The sequence below is a fragment of the Choloepus didactylus genome, chromosome 2, assembly GCF_015220235.1.
Source record: "Choloepus didactylus isolate mChoDid1 chromosome 2, mChoDid1.pri, whole genome shotgun sequence".
Taxonomy (NCBI): Eukaryota; Metazoa; Chordata; class Mammalia; order Pilosa; family Megalonychidae; genus Choloepus; species Choloepus didactylus.
Genome location: NC_051308.1, coordinates 53,836,197 through 53,854,141, shown reverse-complemented (window position 1 = coordinate 53,854,141; position 17,945 = coordinate 53,836,197). Strand labels below are relative to the sequence as shown.

General features: G+C 44.1%; 1 protein-coding gene across 3 annotated transcripts in view; it reads right to left on the bottom strand.

Annotated features, from left to right (window-relative positions):
• Positions 1–11,337, bottom strand: part of IL10 (interleukin 10) — a 35,025-nt gene extending 23,688 nt beyond the window's left edge. Inside the window, exons 1-2 of one of the 3 annotated variants that reach the window (XR_005215096.1) lie at positions 11,179–11,337; positions 5,286–5,393 (exon numbers count right to left, since the gene is read on the bottom strand). The gene's annotated coding sequence lies outside the window, so the exon portion shown is untranslated. Of the gene's footprint in view, positions 1–5,285; positions 5,394–11,178 lie in introns of those variants that run through there. The other 2 variants (XR_005215097.1, XR_005215098.1) reach the window with 2 other exon arrangements.
• Positions 11,338–17,945: the final 6,608 nt, after the last annotated feature.

The window sequence follows — 17,945 nt, the reverse complement described above, 5'->3', positions numbered from 1 at the left end:
ATTCTGCCAATTGTGACTGAATCGATGTCTCCCTTCTCCTATCATCACTAGTCTTAAAACCCACCTTCCCCAAGAAGCCCTCTCTGATTAATTCAGCTCATCTTCCATCATTTATTTGGCAGGTGGCTTGTGCTGTGTATCTGTCTAGTATGTCTCCATGAGTGCTGTAGGATTAATTCAATGTGTTCCTTATCTGTCCTCCTTAGTCTGGCAGTCCCTGAGTCCATAGACTTGCTTTCTGCATCATTCTAGGAGCCTCTAAAGGCAGAGGCTGGCCTCTTTTTCCTCTAGATCCTTGCCCTTGGTGCATCCCAGGGCTATAAACCCAGGGATGCTCAGTGGAGGAGGTGGGTCACATTGCCTGATGACCCAGGTCACAAAGCCTCTTTGTGCTGAGAATGAGGCTGGGATGAGACTTTGAGGGAGAAGAGCCTTCCCTGACCCTTCTGCTGGGGTCAGCCTCTAAGGGTCAGGACCATGTTGAGGTTTTGTTGCTGGACAGGATGTTAACATCCTCGATTTCTGCATGGTCTAGTTAAGTCACTTCTCTGGAGTCACACTGTGATGAATTCATTGCCAAATCTGCCCCTTTCACCAAGGCCCCATTTTGCCAAGTCAGTCCTCTTTTGTACTTGCTTGCTCAACCCATGTAGAATTATAGAATTCTCAGGAAAGGAAGGGAATCCATGGTAGAGGGTGGGGGTGGGGGATCATATCAAACATCCTTCTCAGCAGAAAACACAGAAGCTAGAGGCACCAAGGGGTTTCCATATTTACCTGTGGTCACCCATTTTTGCATCTTGTGCCTCAGAAATTTCAGCTATTCCTTCAAAAGTCTAAATGTATGCTGTTGTAGTTTGATCCTGAGCTACTCTGTCTGTCTTTCTGGTAAATATGGGAATGGACGAGTGCCTATACTCATTTGCTTAATAAAATTGCTTGAAAAACTGCACTCTACATTGAAGCACCTCACTTCCCTGATTTCTTTTTTTCTTGCACTAGGCCCAGGCAGGCTTCCAACTGCCTCCTCCGTATCCACTCCCATCATACATGCACATTAGAGGTCCAAGGCAAAAGGGTGATGATGCTGGCCATTTCAGGCCACGTCTACTTAGGAATCAGGACTCTCTGGGAACCTAAAGAAGGTGGAGCGGCTGGGTGCAAGTGCTGCATTCTGGGACATTGGTTTCTGACTCCTTCTCTACGTGATTTCGAGATGAAGCAAATTCCGTAGAGGTTTAAAATAAGAACCTTAAATGTCATTCAGCCCAATCCCTGATTTTTATGGACAAAAGAACTAAACCTCAGAGGTAGCTAGTGATAGAGCTAGGAATGGATCCAGGCCATAGACTTTGACTTCCAGTCCTTGTTTAGAGAACCTGGAACTTTCTATCTTTGGTTGTGCTAAGCTGGGGTTGTAGGAGGAAGCAGAACACATTTACTGTAGGTCACGGGGACAGGTGACTTCTCCTGGACCACTTGCTGCCACCCCTCCTCCCTAACAGGGTCCCAGGTGGGGTCAAAGTCTTCTGTGGGGCCAACCCCATCCCTCTCCCCAGTTCAGAGAATAGTACTGAGGGGCCGTGAGACGGTGGCTCTACTTTAGGCATTCCTTTGCCCTTCTCTGAAGCTTTGGCCCTGCCCTTGACAACTCTGGGCCTCATCTTGCCCATCTATAAAATGGGGAGGGTCTTCCCAAGTTCCTCACCTACTGCTCCAAAGAACTGTAAGGCCTCAAGGCAGCACATCTGAGAGATGCTTTAAGTTCCTCAGAGAGAGTGGTGAGGGAAGAGACTTTGCCAACAAGAGGACATGGTCCTCATGAGGGCTGGCAAAACCAGAGCTGGACAGTTGTGACCTGACAGCCACATCCAGTGTTAGGCATTTTATTCTGGATCATTTTCACAGTAGCTTTGTGAGTCAGGGTTTAACTTTATCTCAGTTTAATAGGGAGGAAACTGAAAGCCCGAGAGAAAGCTGAAACAACGTGCTGAAGGTCGCCCAGCTACTAGGTGGCAGAGCTGGGCTCAAACCCTTGGCAGCCTGTCTCCAGAGTTCACATTCTTAGCTATATTGCCCTCTGAATCTTGGCTGGGAGGCAATATAAATGATTAGAAAGATAAATGATTGCAAGGTGAACACACGTCTCCTCCCTTCCCCCACAAAAGGAAGGAAGGATTGTGTGACATGGGAGTGAGGGTGGGGTAGGGGTCAAGAATGGGATAGAATCTGTGAAAGGCACAGGTAAAGGGATAAGAAACAGATAAGATGAGAAAGTTTGGGAACTGCTGGATTAAAGGAATGGCAAGAATAGGAGAGACACTGATCATTTCTCTCCATCTCAAACAGTCTCATCCTCTACAGTCTGCAGGGGCTTGCCAAGCCGGCACTGCAGCCCAGGTGTCACCTCTGTGAGGAAAGCGGCACTTTTGCAGAATCAGGATTCTCTGGGGACTTCAGTTTGTATGGAAATGACAAGGAAAGAAGAAAGAAAAGTGAAGTTTAAGTTCGAACTGCTGTGCCCCACCCCTAAGTCAACTTACTGCGAAGCTAATAAAGCTGAAGCTTCAGGGTCCTACGCTTAGTACCAGCCCTTTCCAAAGCTCTGTACATAGTTTTATATTTATAATATATAATAGTATATGCAATATAAAAATATATATTTTATTTTATATTATAATATGTAATATTATATATTGTATAAAATATATTTTTTATTTTATATTATAATATATGTTATATAAAATATACTTTTATTTTATATTATATATTATAATATATAAAATATATATATATTTTATTTTCCTGAAGACAGCTCTTCCTCCAATTGTACATGTTTCAGGGCCCCCTAAATCGGGACCTGCTCCTGGCCCTCCCCTCCCCCTCCCGACCAGCCAAATGTCAGAGTCCCACAACCCTTGAGGAACTGCGGACCCCTCTCCTGCTGGTCCCCTCCCACACAGTACGAGCATTGATTGAGGGTGTGATTCGGCTTGGGGTAGCTGGGTTAATTTTTTGTAAAGAGGTTGCAGTGTGTGCACTTTTGTAGACCTCAAAGCCACCAAAAGGTTGGAGTTTAGTGTACTTTCTTTGTAATGATGACTCTCTATGATTTTTCTCCATACAGAAGTGCTTGCACACACAGACATGATTCCAAGAAGATCCACCCCAGAGAGCATATACATCCAAATCCATGTATTCCTTACCATCCACCCGTGGTGGCGATGCGTACCCATGCACAGGGACAAATAAGTCTTGGCTCTATTCCATGTGGCGAGTAGCTTCTGTTACAGGGACCCTGGAGGTAGAGTCATTTCCTGAGAACAGGGATGCCTGGTTTATTCTGGGGCTTTGTAAGCCTAGGGTTTCAGACACCCAAGAATTACCACAACTGCCTCTGCACAAGCTGTGCAGGTCTCCTTACCACTAGGCTGCCAGCCAGGTTCATAGGAGATGGAGGGGAGCCTGGACTGGGGGTGCTGAGGAGAAGTGAGGGAACAACTGATTAACAATGCTCTCACTCCACAGGGGTCTGAACCCATTTTTATTCCTTCACCATGAACCCCATCATGGCATGCCCCATTTCTTCTTAACTACACAGCCTTTCGCAAGGATTTTTGACTGGAGTGGAGTGCTCCATTAGCTTAAGCGAAAAGGGAGGATTTATTGGAAGGATGCCAAGGTGTCTCAGAACATTCATGAGCTGCTGCGGCCACAGGGAGCTGGCACCAGGAGTAGAAGTCCTCAGAAAGCCCGGCCTCCACCTCCCATTCTCTGAGGCCACAAGCCTATTGTCTCCTTTTCTTGGTGCTTCTGCATCCTGTTCTCCCTCCAAACCAGCTTTCTCTGCATATTGGAGCAATTTTCAGAAGTCCGCAACTACACAGCTCCGGAGCTTACTTGCTTTAAATTCAAGGGACAAGCAAAGAGTGATTTGTGCTCTGAAGTCCCAAGGCCAAGTTTCTGGGAGACAGAGTTTAACTGGCTCAGCCTACAGAAGGTGCCCAGCCCCTATCAGCTAAAGCCAGTGGACCAGGCTCATGTGGCTGCCAGGGCCAGACTGAGAAAACATCCTAAATGGTGTCCTACATCCAATGTTTTCTTCCATTGTGAAGACCAATCCTAAGGAAAAAGTCTCCTCTCTCCTGAGCTTCCATAGCACTATAACTGTCCTTCTTTCATGGCACCTATTACTTTCTACCTTGTATTACCATTGCTTTTATAAACATCTTAATTACCACCCCCCACCTATCTATAAGCTTTTTGTTTCATATTCATATATGTCACAGCCTGTGCAAAAAAAATTGGGCATGTGCTCAATAAATATTTGAAATCATGATAATCCCCCAATAAGTCAATTTACAGGAAACTGAAAGACTTGGCCAAGTCTTCCATCTTACTGCATTGTCCCAAATTGATTATGTTCAACTAATTCCACAAAATTTTATTGAATGCCTTCTAGATACCAAGCAGTGTCCTGGCCACTGAGGATCCAACACTAAACAAGGCAGAAAAAGTTCTTACACCATTGAGTTTCCAACCTAGCAGTGGAAGCAATCAATAAACACATGTCTATTTAGTGCTTACAATGAACTAGACGATATGCTAGGTGCTAAGGATAGAGATGCATAAGTCTCCAGCACTGTCCTGAAGGAGCTTAACTTCCTTGGGGATAATAGATGAAACGGCAGGTGTGGTACTGCACAACAGGACAACTGATCACAAGGATTGGGGAGAAGTGCTATAAGACTTCCAAGAGAGAGTGAATTACCACCTGGGGGAGAAGTGGTGGCCAAGGGAAGTGTCACTGAGAAAGTGACATGCAACTGAATTTGAAGGGTGAGTAGGAGTTCGTCAGGGAGAGTGGGAGTTGGGCATGTGAGTGTATGTGTGTTTGTGGGGTTGGGACAGGGGGAAGGAGATAGACCCTTCCAGACAAAGCACGTGCAAAGGAAGTTTCAAGCATTGTGAAATGACCTGCCTGTGTTTGGATTGTAAGGAACAGGGGGAGACAGGAATGGTGAGATTGGCCACAGACACTGCTGGGGCTTGTATGCTCAGCCCAGGAGGTGCTGCTGGGTAGGTTCTGACAGGAGAGCAACAATGGTGACCACTTCAGGCCTCAGCACCAGGCAGAGCAACAACTCCTGACCAGAAATGCACTCTGCACTGCCCCTGCACAAGGCACTGTGCCTGCTCTCTGCTCGTTGACCCCTGGCTCACACAGAGAGATGGCTGGATGGTGAGAAGTTGGTGAAATTTTTAACTCCCAAATTGCAACTTACCTCTGAAAGCACTGAATCTGCCAACTTTCACTCCTCGTGAGCACAGTGGGATTTTCTACATTTTGCAACTGAATTTAAGAAATCAAAAGAAAAGTTGTCTGTTTGTAGCTAAAAATAAAAAAATAAAGAGCAAGTCAGCAGAAGTGGGCCTCTACATTGCCACATCCTTTGAATTACAATCCTACAGCTTATGACCCCTTAGCCAATGATAGGATAAGATTTCTAGAGATTGTGCCTGCCCTAGAATGTTTCTCACGGGACCAGAGGTCCTGCTCTCCTCTGTCCCAGTGTGCCTGGGCAGGGGTGGAATGGAGCGAACTTCCTGGGACTTTTCATTGAATAAAGTCAAGACCGTTCACACACTGGTCCCTTCCTACCTTTCCAGTAATGTCTCCATCCCCTCTCCATCCCAGGTTAGCCTCTATCTTGCTGGTCAGCTTTCTGATCTTAAACATTCATATCTCCAGCTCTGTCTTTGATGGCTCTTTTCCTCTTTGCCCGTCAAACATCACTCATCCTTCCAGGTCAAACCCAAAGGTTCCCATCTCTGTGAAGGCTTCCCCCACCCACCTGAGTCAGACCCAAGAGCTCCCTCTTTTGTTCTCTATCAGCACTTTAGACTTCTGTTACTATTCTCACCACATAGAATTACAGTTATTCATTTTTATTTGAAGTAGATCGAATGGTGGTTTGAAGCTGTATGTACACCAGACAACATAATCTAATCCATTCCCATGGGTGTGAACCCATTGTAAATAGAACCTCTTGGTGAGGTTACTTCGGTTAAGAAGGTATGACCCCTCTCAATCAGGATGGGTCTTGATCCTCTTACCGGAGTCCTTTAGAGGAGAATGCAATTCTGACAAAGGGAAAAAGCCACGGAAACAAGAAGCTGAAATCAACAAAACATAGAAGAGAAGGGAGAGACCAGCAGAGGCCCCCATGTGCCTTGCCATACGGCAGAGGAGCCAAGGATCACCAGCAGCTGGTGTTCAGGAAGAAAGCATTGCCTCGATGATGCCTTGATTTGGACATTTTCCTGGACTCTAACCATAAGTGAATAAATTCCCATTGTTCAAGCTGATCCATTCCATAGCGTTTGCTTCGAGTAGCTTAGGAAACTAAAACTGAAAATTCTTGAATTCAGGGTCTTGATCTTAATCACCTCTGTATTCTCAGCAACGGCACCATGCCTGATACACAATACTCACCTCATAAATAGTCTCTTTGTTAATGAAGGGTGGTTTATTTGGGCATTTTGTCTGTTGGAATTGGGGTAGTAAGAAGACAGCTTTGGGAAGAGCTCTAACAAGCAGAGAAAGGGAAAGGGCCATTCCAGGTGAAAGAAGCAGTATGAGCAAAGGCACGGAGGTGGGAAAGCATGGGCAAACATGGGGGCCTGGAAGCAAAGCGGGAAGGTTGGAAGAATGGAGCACGTCAAGTGCCATGCATAACTGAACTAGGCTTTTACACAACGTGGTAAGGTGGCTATTACTGTTCACACACGGAGGAGAAAAGTGAGGCTCAGAAAGTTCACAGACATCATTAGTTGGTGGTGCAGAAAGAATTAGACCAGTTTTCTTAGACTCTAATGCCCATGGGCCTTAGAGAATAGTAAGTAACTGAGGTTGGCTGGAGCCTAGAATAAGTAAACAGGAGAAAGAGGAGGTGAGCAGGGAAAGGTGTTCATTGCAAAGTTAGATTACTAATAAAAGCTAACATCTTTTTTTCAACTGCCTATTCTGTGCCAAATCCTGTGCTAGGCATTTTAAACATGTCATCTCATAAAAACTTACAACAGCCCTATTAAGTAATCACCCTCATTTTACAGAAGAGGGAATTAAATCTCAGAGAGATTCAATAATTTGCTCACACAGCCAATTAGTGGTAGAGCCATGGTTTAAATCCAGGTCTGTTGATTCTACAACCCAAGCTCATTGGGAAAGAGCTTAATGGTCGAGTCACAACCTTAATAATTCAATTCTTAATGACATAATAGGGGTACAGGTATAATTAGGATCTTTTTTTTTTTTTTTAATTCATAGGCAAATTCTAAGCCTGGGCTTCTCTTCCATCCCTGTCTCTTCCCTTCCTCTACAGTTCTGCCCACATGTCCTGTCTTCTTATTCTGGCACCTCTGCCCAAATGTATGAACTGGACCCCCAAGCAAGGTTAACTGCTAGCCTAAATAAATAAATAAATAAATAAAAGACCAATCTTCGGGCAGACAGCAAGGAATAGGAAGGTGAGGGGAACGTCAAAGAAGTAGAAGATGTGACCAAGATCTCAAGAAGAGATGCATCAATGAATGACCCCAGGGAGGGCAGGAAGGAGGTAGTTTAAACACGAGCCTTGCTCAGATTTACTTGGGGCTGCTTGTTCAAAAGGCAAATTTCCTGGCCTTTCCCCAGATATCCAGAAGGTTTTTAGTGGGGCCCAAGAATACACCTTTTAAAACAAGTACCCTAGAGATTCTATGAATTGAGAACACCACCTTCCACAAGGCAATCACACACATGGATGTTAGCTATGGCTGCTGAGAGAACGAGGGGTGCCAGGAACTGGGGGCTGGACGCCTTCCAGTAGCCTGACCCAGTGCTCACTCGGAGGCATTGACCTGGGGGCCTTGTGTAGGAGTCCCCACCTTTCGGAATTATTGATGTGGTCAGAGTAGCAACGTGACTTTCTGTGGACGGAAGAAGGTAGGTCGGATATGAGAGTCTCCCTCCGCGAACACTTGTGCGTCATCTGAGTCATAGCTTGTATCTTTACTCTCAAAAACAAGTTGCTTTTGTTACTGTCAGCATCTTTGCTGGACCGCAGTAAAGAGGGCCAGCTGGGTGTGGTGTTGAGATGGGGCCCCGGCGATCCTTGAGGGCATGCCTAGGTCTGGGGAGAAGAGGAGTGTATCATTTCCCCGGGGATTAACTGCGCTGCCTTCAGCAGTACAAAAATATGCTTTCTGGAAACATTGCCTGAGGATATCGGAGTGATCTGCTTGCCTGAGTTTTAGGGACCACACTGCTTTAGTTTGTTTGGTTGTTTATCACAGGGATGGGGTGGTCTAGGCTGCTCTTCAGAATAATCTGAAGTCTTTAAGAATTGAGATGCCCAGGCCTGACCCATGATCTACAAAATCAGACTTTCAGCTTCCTGGGGATTGTAGAGCAGCCAGCCTGGCGTTGGTCCAGGGACTAGCATTTGGAAGGTGAGAGGGAATCTCATCCTAGATCGAAAATTACAATATTAAGTCATTCTTTTCTCCTTTGTCCTTTCTTTGTCTCTTCCCTTCTCTTCCCACCCTTCCCAGAAGACTCAGAACAGTTTCTCTTCTCATTTATCTGGTAAGGCAGCATGGGGACAAACAACTGTAAAATCCAGACGGGCTTGAGGTATATTTAAATATGGTTGCTTGCCATTTACACCTGCTTGCAGAGTTTGCAAATGACAATGAAGCAGAAGTCGGATGACATTTGTCTGAGTCATGGTGAAGGGGGTCCCGGCACTGGAAGGGCCAATGAACTCTGAGGTCCTTTCCAATACAGACATTTCCTGGCTTCAATGTTAAACTGTTAAGTTGTTGTTTTCTTGATTTTCATTTGTTTTCTACAGATACATAGATTTCCTACGTGGGGATAACCCCCAGGCTGAGTGCATTGGAATCATTTGGGTAGTGAGAAGCTGAAAGTGACTACATACGGAAGGAATTAGGGTGCATGAAATCTCCCCAGATTGCATCATTTGAGTCACAGGCTGCTGATTTTCTCTCAATAACAAGCTTTTATCACTTTGCAGCATAATATAAGCTCAGTTTGGAGGACAGTCAGTGCTTAAAAGTGTTCCTGGTCAGAGAGACTTCACAGAACAACTCAGGGATCAAAAAAGAAACACAGGAGAGCACATCCCTAAGCAATCTCCCTCAATCTGTTTCCTTGGCTGCTTTTGGCACCTTCATCTGAGGATGGAGTTGTAAGTGGCAGGCTGGGAAATTCAATCTAAATCTGGGTGCTGAAATTCTTACATTATAGGAAAAGTACCTGTCCTTTGAAGACTATGGGTACTGACTGCCACGGTTAGAATGATCTGAATCCCAAGGGAGTTTTCTGGAATAAGAAGCCATGGCCCCTTTCCTTTCCAAATCAAACCCCTCCTAAATTCTACTCAACCTGTGGATCCTCTGGGATGCTGTTCTGATCATTTGCGCACTATCTGACTGCTCGTTACCTCCACCTGGCTCTGATTCCAGAGGACACACCTGTATTTGTGCCATTCATTTAGCTCAATGTATGTGCTTCTGACAGCTACGAATTAGCTGCCTTGGATTACTATTTAGCTTTTGGTACTAGTTTGACCTTATTAGGAGCCCCCCCCCCCCATTCATCAATTTACATGTCCAACAAATATTTATTGAGTGCTAACTTGTACAGGTATTCTTCTAGACACCTTCCAGTGAGGAAGGAAGATAGACTATAAACTATCTATATATGTTAGGTATAGGTGCTATTTCAGGCTAAGGGGAGTGGAGAATGATGAGGGGATGGGGAGATATAGTATGATCATGGAAATCATTGATCAAGAAACTAAACGACAACTCAATTGATTTGTTTGTTTATCAAAGAACAGTATATGATAGATGCTGGGCTATATGGTAGGGAGAAAAAGGTAAGTGTGTATATACAAGCAGATCTAGCTATGGATGTGGGTGGGCCCTCCAGGAGTGTAGAGTTTGGGTGGAAAGACAAACCCATAAGCAATTACAAATAAAGTGATGAGTTAAGTCCGCTGGGTAGTGGGCACACAAGAACAAAATGTCTGTTTCTTGTTGGAGAATTCAGGGACAGAGTGTCAGAGGAGTTCTCACTTGATCTGGAAACTGATAACTAAATGGGGGTCTCCAGGCAAGGAGGGTAAGGGAATAATATGGGCAAGTGCAGACACTTGGAAACTCTGAGCTGATTGATTGGGTGCCTGGAGCACGGGGCTCGAGGATGAGCAGTGAGAGATGAGACTGAAAATGTTATTTTGTGATCAGATTTTTACAAGTTCCCTACGCCATGTCAAGAGAAGTGACCTTTCAGTGTTCTCCTCACTGCTTAGAAGGGGGTTGGGAAATAGCAGAAGCTCAACAAAGACATGAAGTCTCTTTGCGTCTTATCCTTTTCCTGACTCTTAAGTAGCTACACCAGAGCAGAGGAACAGAAAGAAGGAAACTTCCCAGAGGGCCTGACCTTGGGCTGTATCTACCAGCATGGGAGGAGCTCTGCTGCACTCCGAGGGTGTTATCCACCTGCTAATCTAGAGTTTTCCACACTCCAAAGACTGTGTGAAACCAGGGTCAACAGCAGCCAGCCCCACCAAGTCTCAAAGGAGCTATATTTCTCCAAAGTAGATTTATTGCATAACTACATGGGAATTTTAGAAGGCTTTGTTATTTATGTAATGTTACATCTGTGTGACTAGAGCAAGGCATTACAAGAAGGAAACAATCTAATATGAAAAGAAATTTCCTTAGGGATGGAAAACATGATAGTTGAATTAAACTCTAAAATGAAAGCTATGACTTGCAAATTGACACTGCAGAAAGCTAAATTAGTGAGTAAAGGACAAATTTAAGAAATTTTTCCTAGAATACAAAAGCAAAAGATAAAGCAATGAAAATGAAAGAATACAATATACATGAAAGGCAGATATCAAAGAACCAACCCATAAACAATAGGAGTTCTTAAACTTAAAAGCATTTGGAGCACAAGTTGTGCATGTAGAAAATTTATTGGCTATAAGCAAGAAAGAAATAATATTTGAGTGTGCTTATTATATTAATCAGTATTCTTTTTGTTGTGTCAGAGTCCCAGCTTAAACTGGCTTAAGCATAAAAGAAATTTCATTGACTCACATGATGAAGTTCAAGGATTTGCCAGGAACCTGTCTCCCCAGCTCTTAGCCTTCCTTTCCTCCAGGTTGGCTTTATTCTTGGGTAGGTTGTTCTACGGGCTGGCACCCAGTAGCTCCAGACTTATATTCTTCTAGCTTAGCACTTCAGTGGAAAGAGTCCTCCTTCCCAACCCTTGTGGCAAAATATAGCCAGTTAATCCTCGGTGACTCTGGTTGGCCTGGCTTGGATCATGTGCTCACTCTTGAATCAATTGGAATTGCTGGGTTGGGTTGTGGCAGTAAATTCATTGGCAACACACACCCTTTCCTGGAACGAGGGGGTGGAGGAGTCCTACCCAATCCACGTGGGCTATGAGTAAGGGAGAGATGGTTTCCTAGAGGAAAATGGGTATGCTAATCCCAGAAGAAAGGGGAATGGATGCTGGGCAGGCAAAATAACAACATCTTGGGCAGATTAATAAAAGAACAACTCTTAGACTAATCCAGGGGGGATTTTTTAAACCTAAAGGATTACAAAAACCCTGTAAATAAATATGCAGGAGAAAAAAATGCACGTTTACCTCAGATTTCTCCTCCATAACTCTAAATGCTAGAAGACAATGACACACTTTCCTTTGAACTGTGAAGGAGAAAGGTTGTGTGGCCCAAGATACGTGCATCTAAGCAAATTGCCATTCATAATACATGTATTAAGAAAATATAAATCCCAGGAATCTTCTTGAGTAAACTAATAAAAAATGTGTTGCAGAACAACAAGGATAAATTGAAAGCAGGTACAAATCATCACAAAGTCCTGTGATTCTACCCCTGGAAAATATCTCAGGTGGTCTTCTTTCTACCACCGAGGACTGAATCATGTCCCCACAAATATGTGTTTGAGTCCCAGCCCCTGGTCCTGTGGGTGAACTCATTTGCAAACAGGAGCTTTGAAGATCCTATTTGGATGAGGCCAAAAGGAATCAGGGTGGGTCTTAATCCAATATGGCTGAAATTGTTATAAGCAGAGGGAATTTGGATGCAGGCAGTTAGGAGAAGCCAGAAGTGGAAGCCAGAGAGGAACACATATCACCGTGTGACAGAGGCAGAGAGCAAGCCAACCCCAGAAGGCTACAGACTCAGGGAGTTAGCATGGCCTGGCCGATACCTTAATTTTGGACTTCTAGCTTCCAAAATGGTAAGATAATAAATTCCTGTTGTTTAAGCCATCCAATTTGTGGTATTTGTCACAGCAGTCCTGGCAAACCCAAACAGCCACCATCATCTCTTATCTAGACATGGACACTGCCTCTTAACTTGCTTTCCAAACTCTTCCACTCTCACCTGCTCTAATCCATTCCCCACAGATTATCCAACGATCTTCTGGTAAATCGGGTTGTGTCACTTCCTTGCTTAAAATAATTTCATGGCTGTCTTTGGCCCGTAGAATAAATTAAAGCTCCTTTCTGTGGTCTTTAAGAACGTGCCTCATTGAGCTGCTGCAAATTATCTCCAGCCACCCTAATCTTCGTTCACCACCCCACAGTCACACAGGCCACCTGCCAGTTCCATCTGTGAATGTGACAAGCTCTTTCCTATGTCAGGGCCTTTGCACATGGTGTTCCTTCTACCTGGGTCTCTTTTCCCTCAGTCCTCTCTTTGTCTGGCTCCTTCCCTTTTATTACATCTCAGCTTATCCCTCACTTCCTCAGATGCTCTCTGGTCTCACAATGTAAAAATGGGTTCTTTTTAATTTTCTTGGCAGCCTTATCTCAAATCACTAATCACAATTTGTAGTTATATATTTATCTGTGTTTACCTGTGAACCTAATGAAAGCAGGGGCCATATCTAGTTTGTTTACCACTGAATTCCTAGTGCTGAGCACCGTGAGTGACAGAAATGAGGCACAATCTATATTTGTAGGGGGAAGGAGGGAAGTAACATTGAAATGAGACAAATATATAGACATACATATATAGGGAAATAATTCTAAATAATTGATTTAACTAATTTCTAAAGTGATGACAAACTTTTTTTTTTTGTTAAAGAAATAAGGTATGATACTAAAAAATGGAATACAGGACAGATTTTTAAATTCTGGAGTAAATCAACAAATCCAGACACGGTGCTTTCTAGTCCTGATTTAGTGCCATAAAAGTTGATGCAGACTGATGAGGAAACTATGAGAGCAGAGTTAGCTGTACATGTACAGTGATTGTGGCTATGAAGGCAAGGTAGGATTCAGCGAGTCAGGGAGGGGTATTTAGGATATTTCTTGTGTGTGTGCATGCATGTGTGCACGTGTGTAGGGGCAAGGTAGGAAAAGACTATGTGAGCAGAGGTCTGGAGTTGAGATACTGTAAAGGGAGTAAGATGGGAGGGTGAAGAGAACAAGGCTTCCATTTATCAGAGGAACCTAAAGAGAGAACCCAGAAACTGCTGTCACTAGGACAGAGCTTTCTCCTTGGAGGTCTCTGTTGTATGTGTGCAGCTGAAGCTAGTCTCAGGACAAGTCCCAAGAAAAGGTTCCCAGCTCTAGGACATTTGGGTTTTGTGGACAACAAGGACACCTTGTAGCACAATGAGGCAGGGAAGAGACAGACGTAGCAAGGATGGATATAGTGAGAGGTGTTGCCAAGAAAGGAAGGCCCGATTAGGGCACTGCAGGGGAGGAGAGTGCAAGGGGACCCTGTATGATAGAAAAGGAGGGCAGGACACTTTGGAAACAAACTTGCACTACTTGCCATGAGCCCAAGGTAGGCCTTGTTTAGGGGAAGTGAGTAAAGCTGCTCTCCATTCTAGAAAACAATCCTTCTTCATGGTGATAATGAGGTCCCTCCAGGTGGCCCCCATGAGTGTTGCTGCCTGCAGATTGGGGCATCTTGAGGAGCAGTGAAGAGGCAGATGTCACATTCTCAGGGGTAAGACCTCGGTTGGAACACCCGTCTCTGCCATTTAGTCGCTGTGCAAACTCAAGCTGGTTTTCTTAAGACTGTGCTCTCAACTGAATGGAGGGGATAATAATCCCTATGTACACTTCTCCATACACGATAGGCTTTGTAATCTGTACTGTTAGCTATAGTTGGTCCTGGCGTCTGCAGCACAACTCACCTTTTCCAGGGCCTTAGGGATGAGAGATAGCCTGGGGGTGGGGGTGGGAATGAGCTTCCAGAAATTCTGTCAGTAGGACCTCCCCTGGCGTTTCCTGCTGGGTCCTCCGTCTAGCTTAGCCTCAAGGCTGTTGACAAGCTGAGAATATTCCTCTGCCCCTCTCTCAGTTGTGGTAGAACCCTCTCTCTAAGAAAGTCTGCAATGCTTAGGACAATCTCCAGAAGAGGAGAATCTGTGACCTTTTCCCCTATTAAAAGGAAAGTGTGAGAAAATAAAGTGTGATGTAGAGTTGCCACTAGATGGCAGCATAGCAGCCTGGATATATCAGAGGAGACGGGCTTCAGAGGAAGACATATATAGTAGCTGCCGAGGTGGACTAGGGGTGGCGAGAAAGATGTATTTCCATTGAATTAATAGCAAGATACTTTACTTTGTTTCTAATGAGATTTGTAGGCATTTTCCAAGAATAATTAGTGAATGGAATGTCGATCCAGTATGGAAACAACCTTCCCATCCAGATTCCTGAAAACCTAATAAAGACAACTTCTGCTGGGCTGTTGCCTTGAAGGGCATACCCACTCTTCTCGAGACCCACCCCAACCGCTCTTGTCGCCCCTAGACTCATGACCAGGGTCAGATCTTAGCTTTCTCCAGGGGATGAAGTGCAAGGTCTGACTCAGGAGCTTATACACGAAAAGAATTGCCAGATTTTGCTACTATTTATTGGCAGAAACCTGGGAAATATGTCAGAGTGGATTCTGAGGATATTAGGCCAAGGAGGCTGGTATGTAGCACCTGATTGTATTGAATTTATCGGGTGCATTTATTAGATATTCTGGATTTTATATGTTAGCTCATGTAACTGAAAGTGGCTCTAAACATTTCTTGGTTGGCTGACTGAAACATGGACTCAGTGGTGGCATATGCTTAATGATGTTGGGATACTAGAAATTCCATGGCATGATATGGAAGGCATTCAAGACTTGGGAAGAAAGAAGTGATGGAGTGGCTTTTTAACATTAGGTCTGCCCACAAACTCTCCAAATACATCCACCCAGAGAATACAGAGGACACTGTCTTCATTTAGACATTGAGAAACACATTGCTGAATGTAGCACTTACATCTATGAAAAACTCTGTAGTGGCTCTCTTCTATAAGCCAGGTATGATGATGAAAGATACCTCCTTTGGGTTGGGCTGTCTGGTTTCAGTGGGAATGATGTCATTCCCAAATAGCCGAGGCCAAATGGCAGCACTTCACTGCCAGAGACAAGGGGAACACATTTACCATAAAAGCAGCAGGGACATAGTGGTAGTCAAACTGTTTGGAAAGCTAGGGATCTTTAACAGGACTAACTGACCATGGCGTCCCTAGCAATGAAAAATACTAACAGCCTACTAAAAGTGTTGTTTGATATATATAGAAAGTCTGATGGCCAAAAATCTGACTTGAATTGCCTCTCATCCAATAACCATACCAAAGCCAGTTCCAGACTCAGAGTCCCTTGACTGAAGAGAGACAAAATGACCCCTTCTGTGGATTTCAATTAGTGTCTTTCCAGGCCACTCCAGAGCTTGCTTAATGGAACTGTGTATAAAGCGGGTATAGTGGCAGGGAAGGAGACTATACATGCACTCAACAACATGAACTTACCCCAATCAATGATTTGCTGGGTGCTTATCATGCCAACCAACTTGAGCAGAAACCAAGCTGAGGCCCTCATATTCCACCATTCCCTAGATGGTCCTGCCAACAACCAGAGGCAGGCTGATTACATTGGGCCCTTCCCATGGTGGAGGGAAGCAAATTTTTTTTCTTCACTGGAGGAGACGTGTATTCTGGGTAGAGATTTGCCTTCCCTGCTCCAAAGTCTTCTGCCAGGCCTGCCATCCGTGACTACAGAATATGGAGTATTCCATACAACATTGCTTCTGAGTCAAGAAGTCATTTCAAAAGAATTGGGTAATGGGTTTATGCCTAGGGAATTAACTGATCCTATTGTATTCCCTATAACCCAGAAGCTGCTGTCCTAATAGAAAGATCTAATGACCTACAGTTATGGTACCCAGTGAGAGGATACACCTTGAAAGGATGGCTTTCTATCTCAAAGGATATAGACTCTGCTCTGAATCAGAGACAAACATATGGTTCTGCACCTGTCATAGCCAGGATACATGAGTCTGGGAATCAAGGGATGGAAATGAGATTGGCTCCTCTCACTATTAAATCTAATAAATAACCTATTTGCAGCATATTTGTTTCCCATCCCTGCAACTTTGAGCTTTGCTGATTTGGAAGTCTTGATTCTCAAGGGAACACACTAAAGCTCCATTGATTTGGAAGGTGAGACTGCCATCTGGCCATCTGGGGCTCCTGATACTGCTGAATCAACAAGGAAAGGAGAGAGTTTCTCTAGCAGCTAGGGCGATTGATCTTGATTACCATGGGGAAATTGAGTTGCTGCTACTCAGTGGGAGTAGGGAAGACTATTTTTGGAAACCAGGGTATTCTCTGGGCTGCCTTTTAGTGTTTGCATGCCCAACAGTAAAAGTTAATAGAAGACCTTTCAGGATGGTAAGTCACCATGTAAAAATCCCAATCTATTGGGGTACTGGATGAAAGCAAATGAAATATGAAATTGTTAATGGAAGATGGACATTAGAAATATCAATCATGATCAGTTATTTAGCTATTTGCTTGTCACTTGTCTTCCTTCCCTTTATTATTTGGTATAATTTTTGTAGAGGTTAACTTATCATTTGTTTTTAGGAAACAATATTCAGATGGGAATGTAACTGAATTTAAGAAATAATATTGCCCAGAGATGGATGCAATGATGATTGGGGCATTTCAACTCCAAATTTGGAAAAGAGTAACACTGTCTTTGCTTATTTGAAGGATTGTTGCATTTTGTTAGGGGGAAATCAGTTTTTATGGGGTTATCTCAAAGTTCAAATTTGTGTAGAAGGGTGTGTGTGGATGCTGAGGAGCTAAAAGGGTGGGCTGTAGCAGTTATTGAGTTATTGCCTGTCAGCTTCCAACCCACCCTTCTATATTCTGCTTTGTGATCTTGAAGCTGGGACTAAGAAAATCACGATTTTGCTTTGCCATTTGGCTCTGTCAATAGGGAGGCTGCAAGACTGGAGGAGGAACATCCTTCTGTAGGCTTCCTGAGAGTTCTCTGGCAGGTTGCAGTTCCCTAGCAAAGCTTCTTTATCCTGGCAGAAACGTGTTTTCAGCAGTAGCTGAATCCAGTTTGCAGGCTTATTCTAACACTTGCAGAATCAGCTTCATCACATAACCCTCAGGGCACCAGCCAGCCAGTGCCCCTTCCTCAGATATTTGGGTCCCGGTCCCATGGGTCCCTCCTCTGAACTCAGAGGGCCAGCACTGGCTGAGCAGTGCCTCCTGCTCAGAGGTCTAAGTTTCAGTTCCTCGGGGCTTCTCTACTAAGTTTCTAAATTTTAATAATTTCCTCTCTTACCTTTGTATTCTCTGCTCTCAGAGCAGTTGCTGCTTTCATGATACATTAGAGATGTCTTTTAACCTTTGAAGTTGCCTAGGTAAGAATTCTGTATTTGTTAACATATATTAAACTCTATTTACATAACCGGTGTGGTTTTGATTTCCTGACTGAACCCTGACTCATACAACACTGCACAATTAGAAGCTTCTTAAT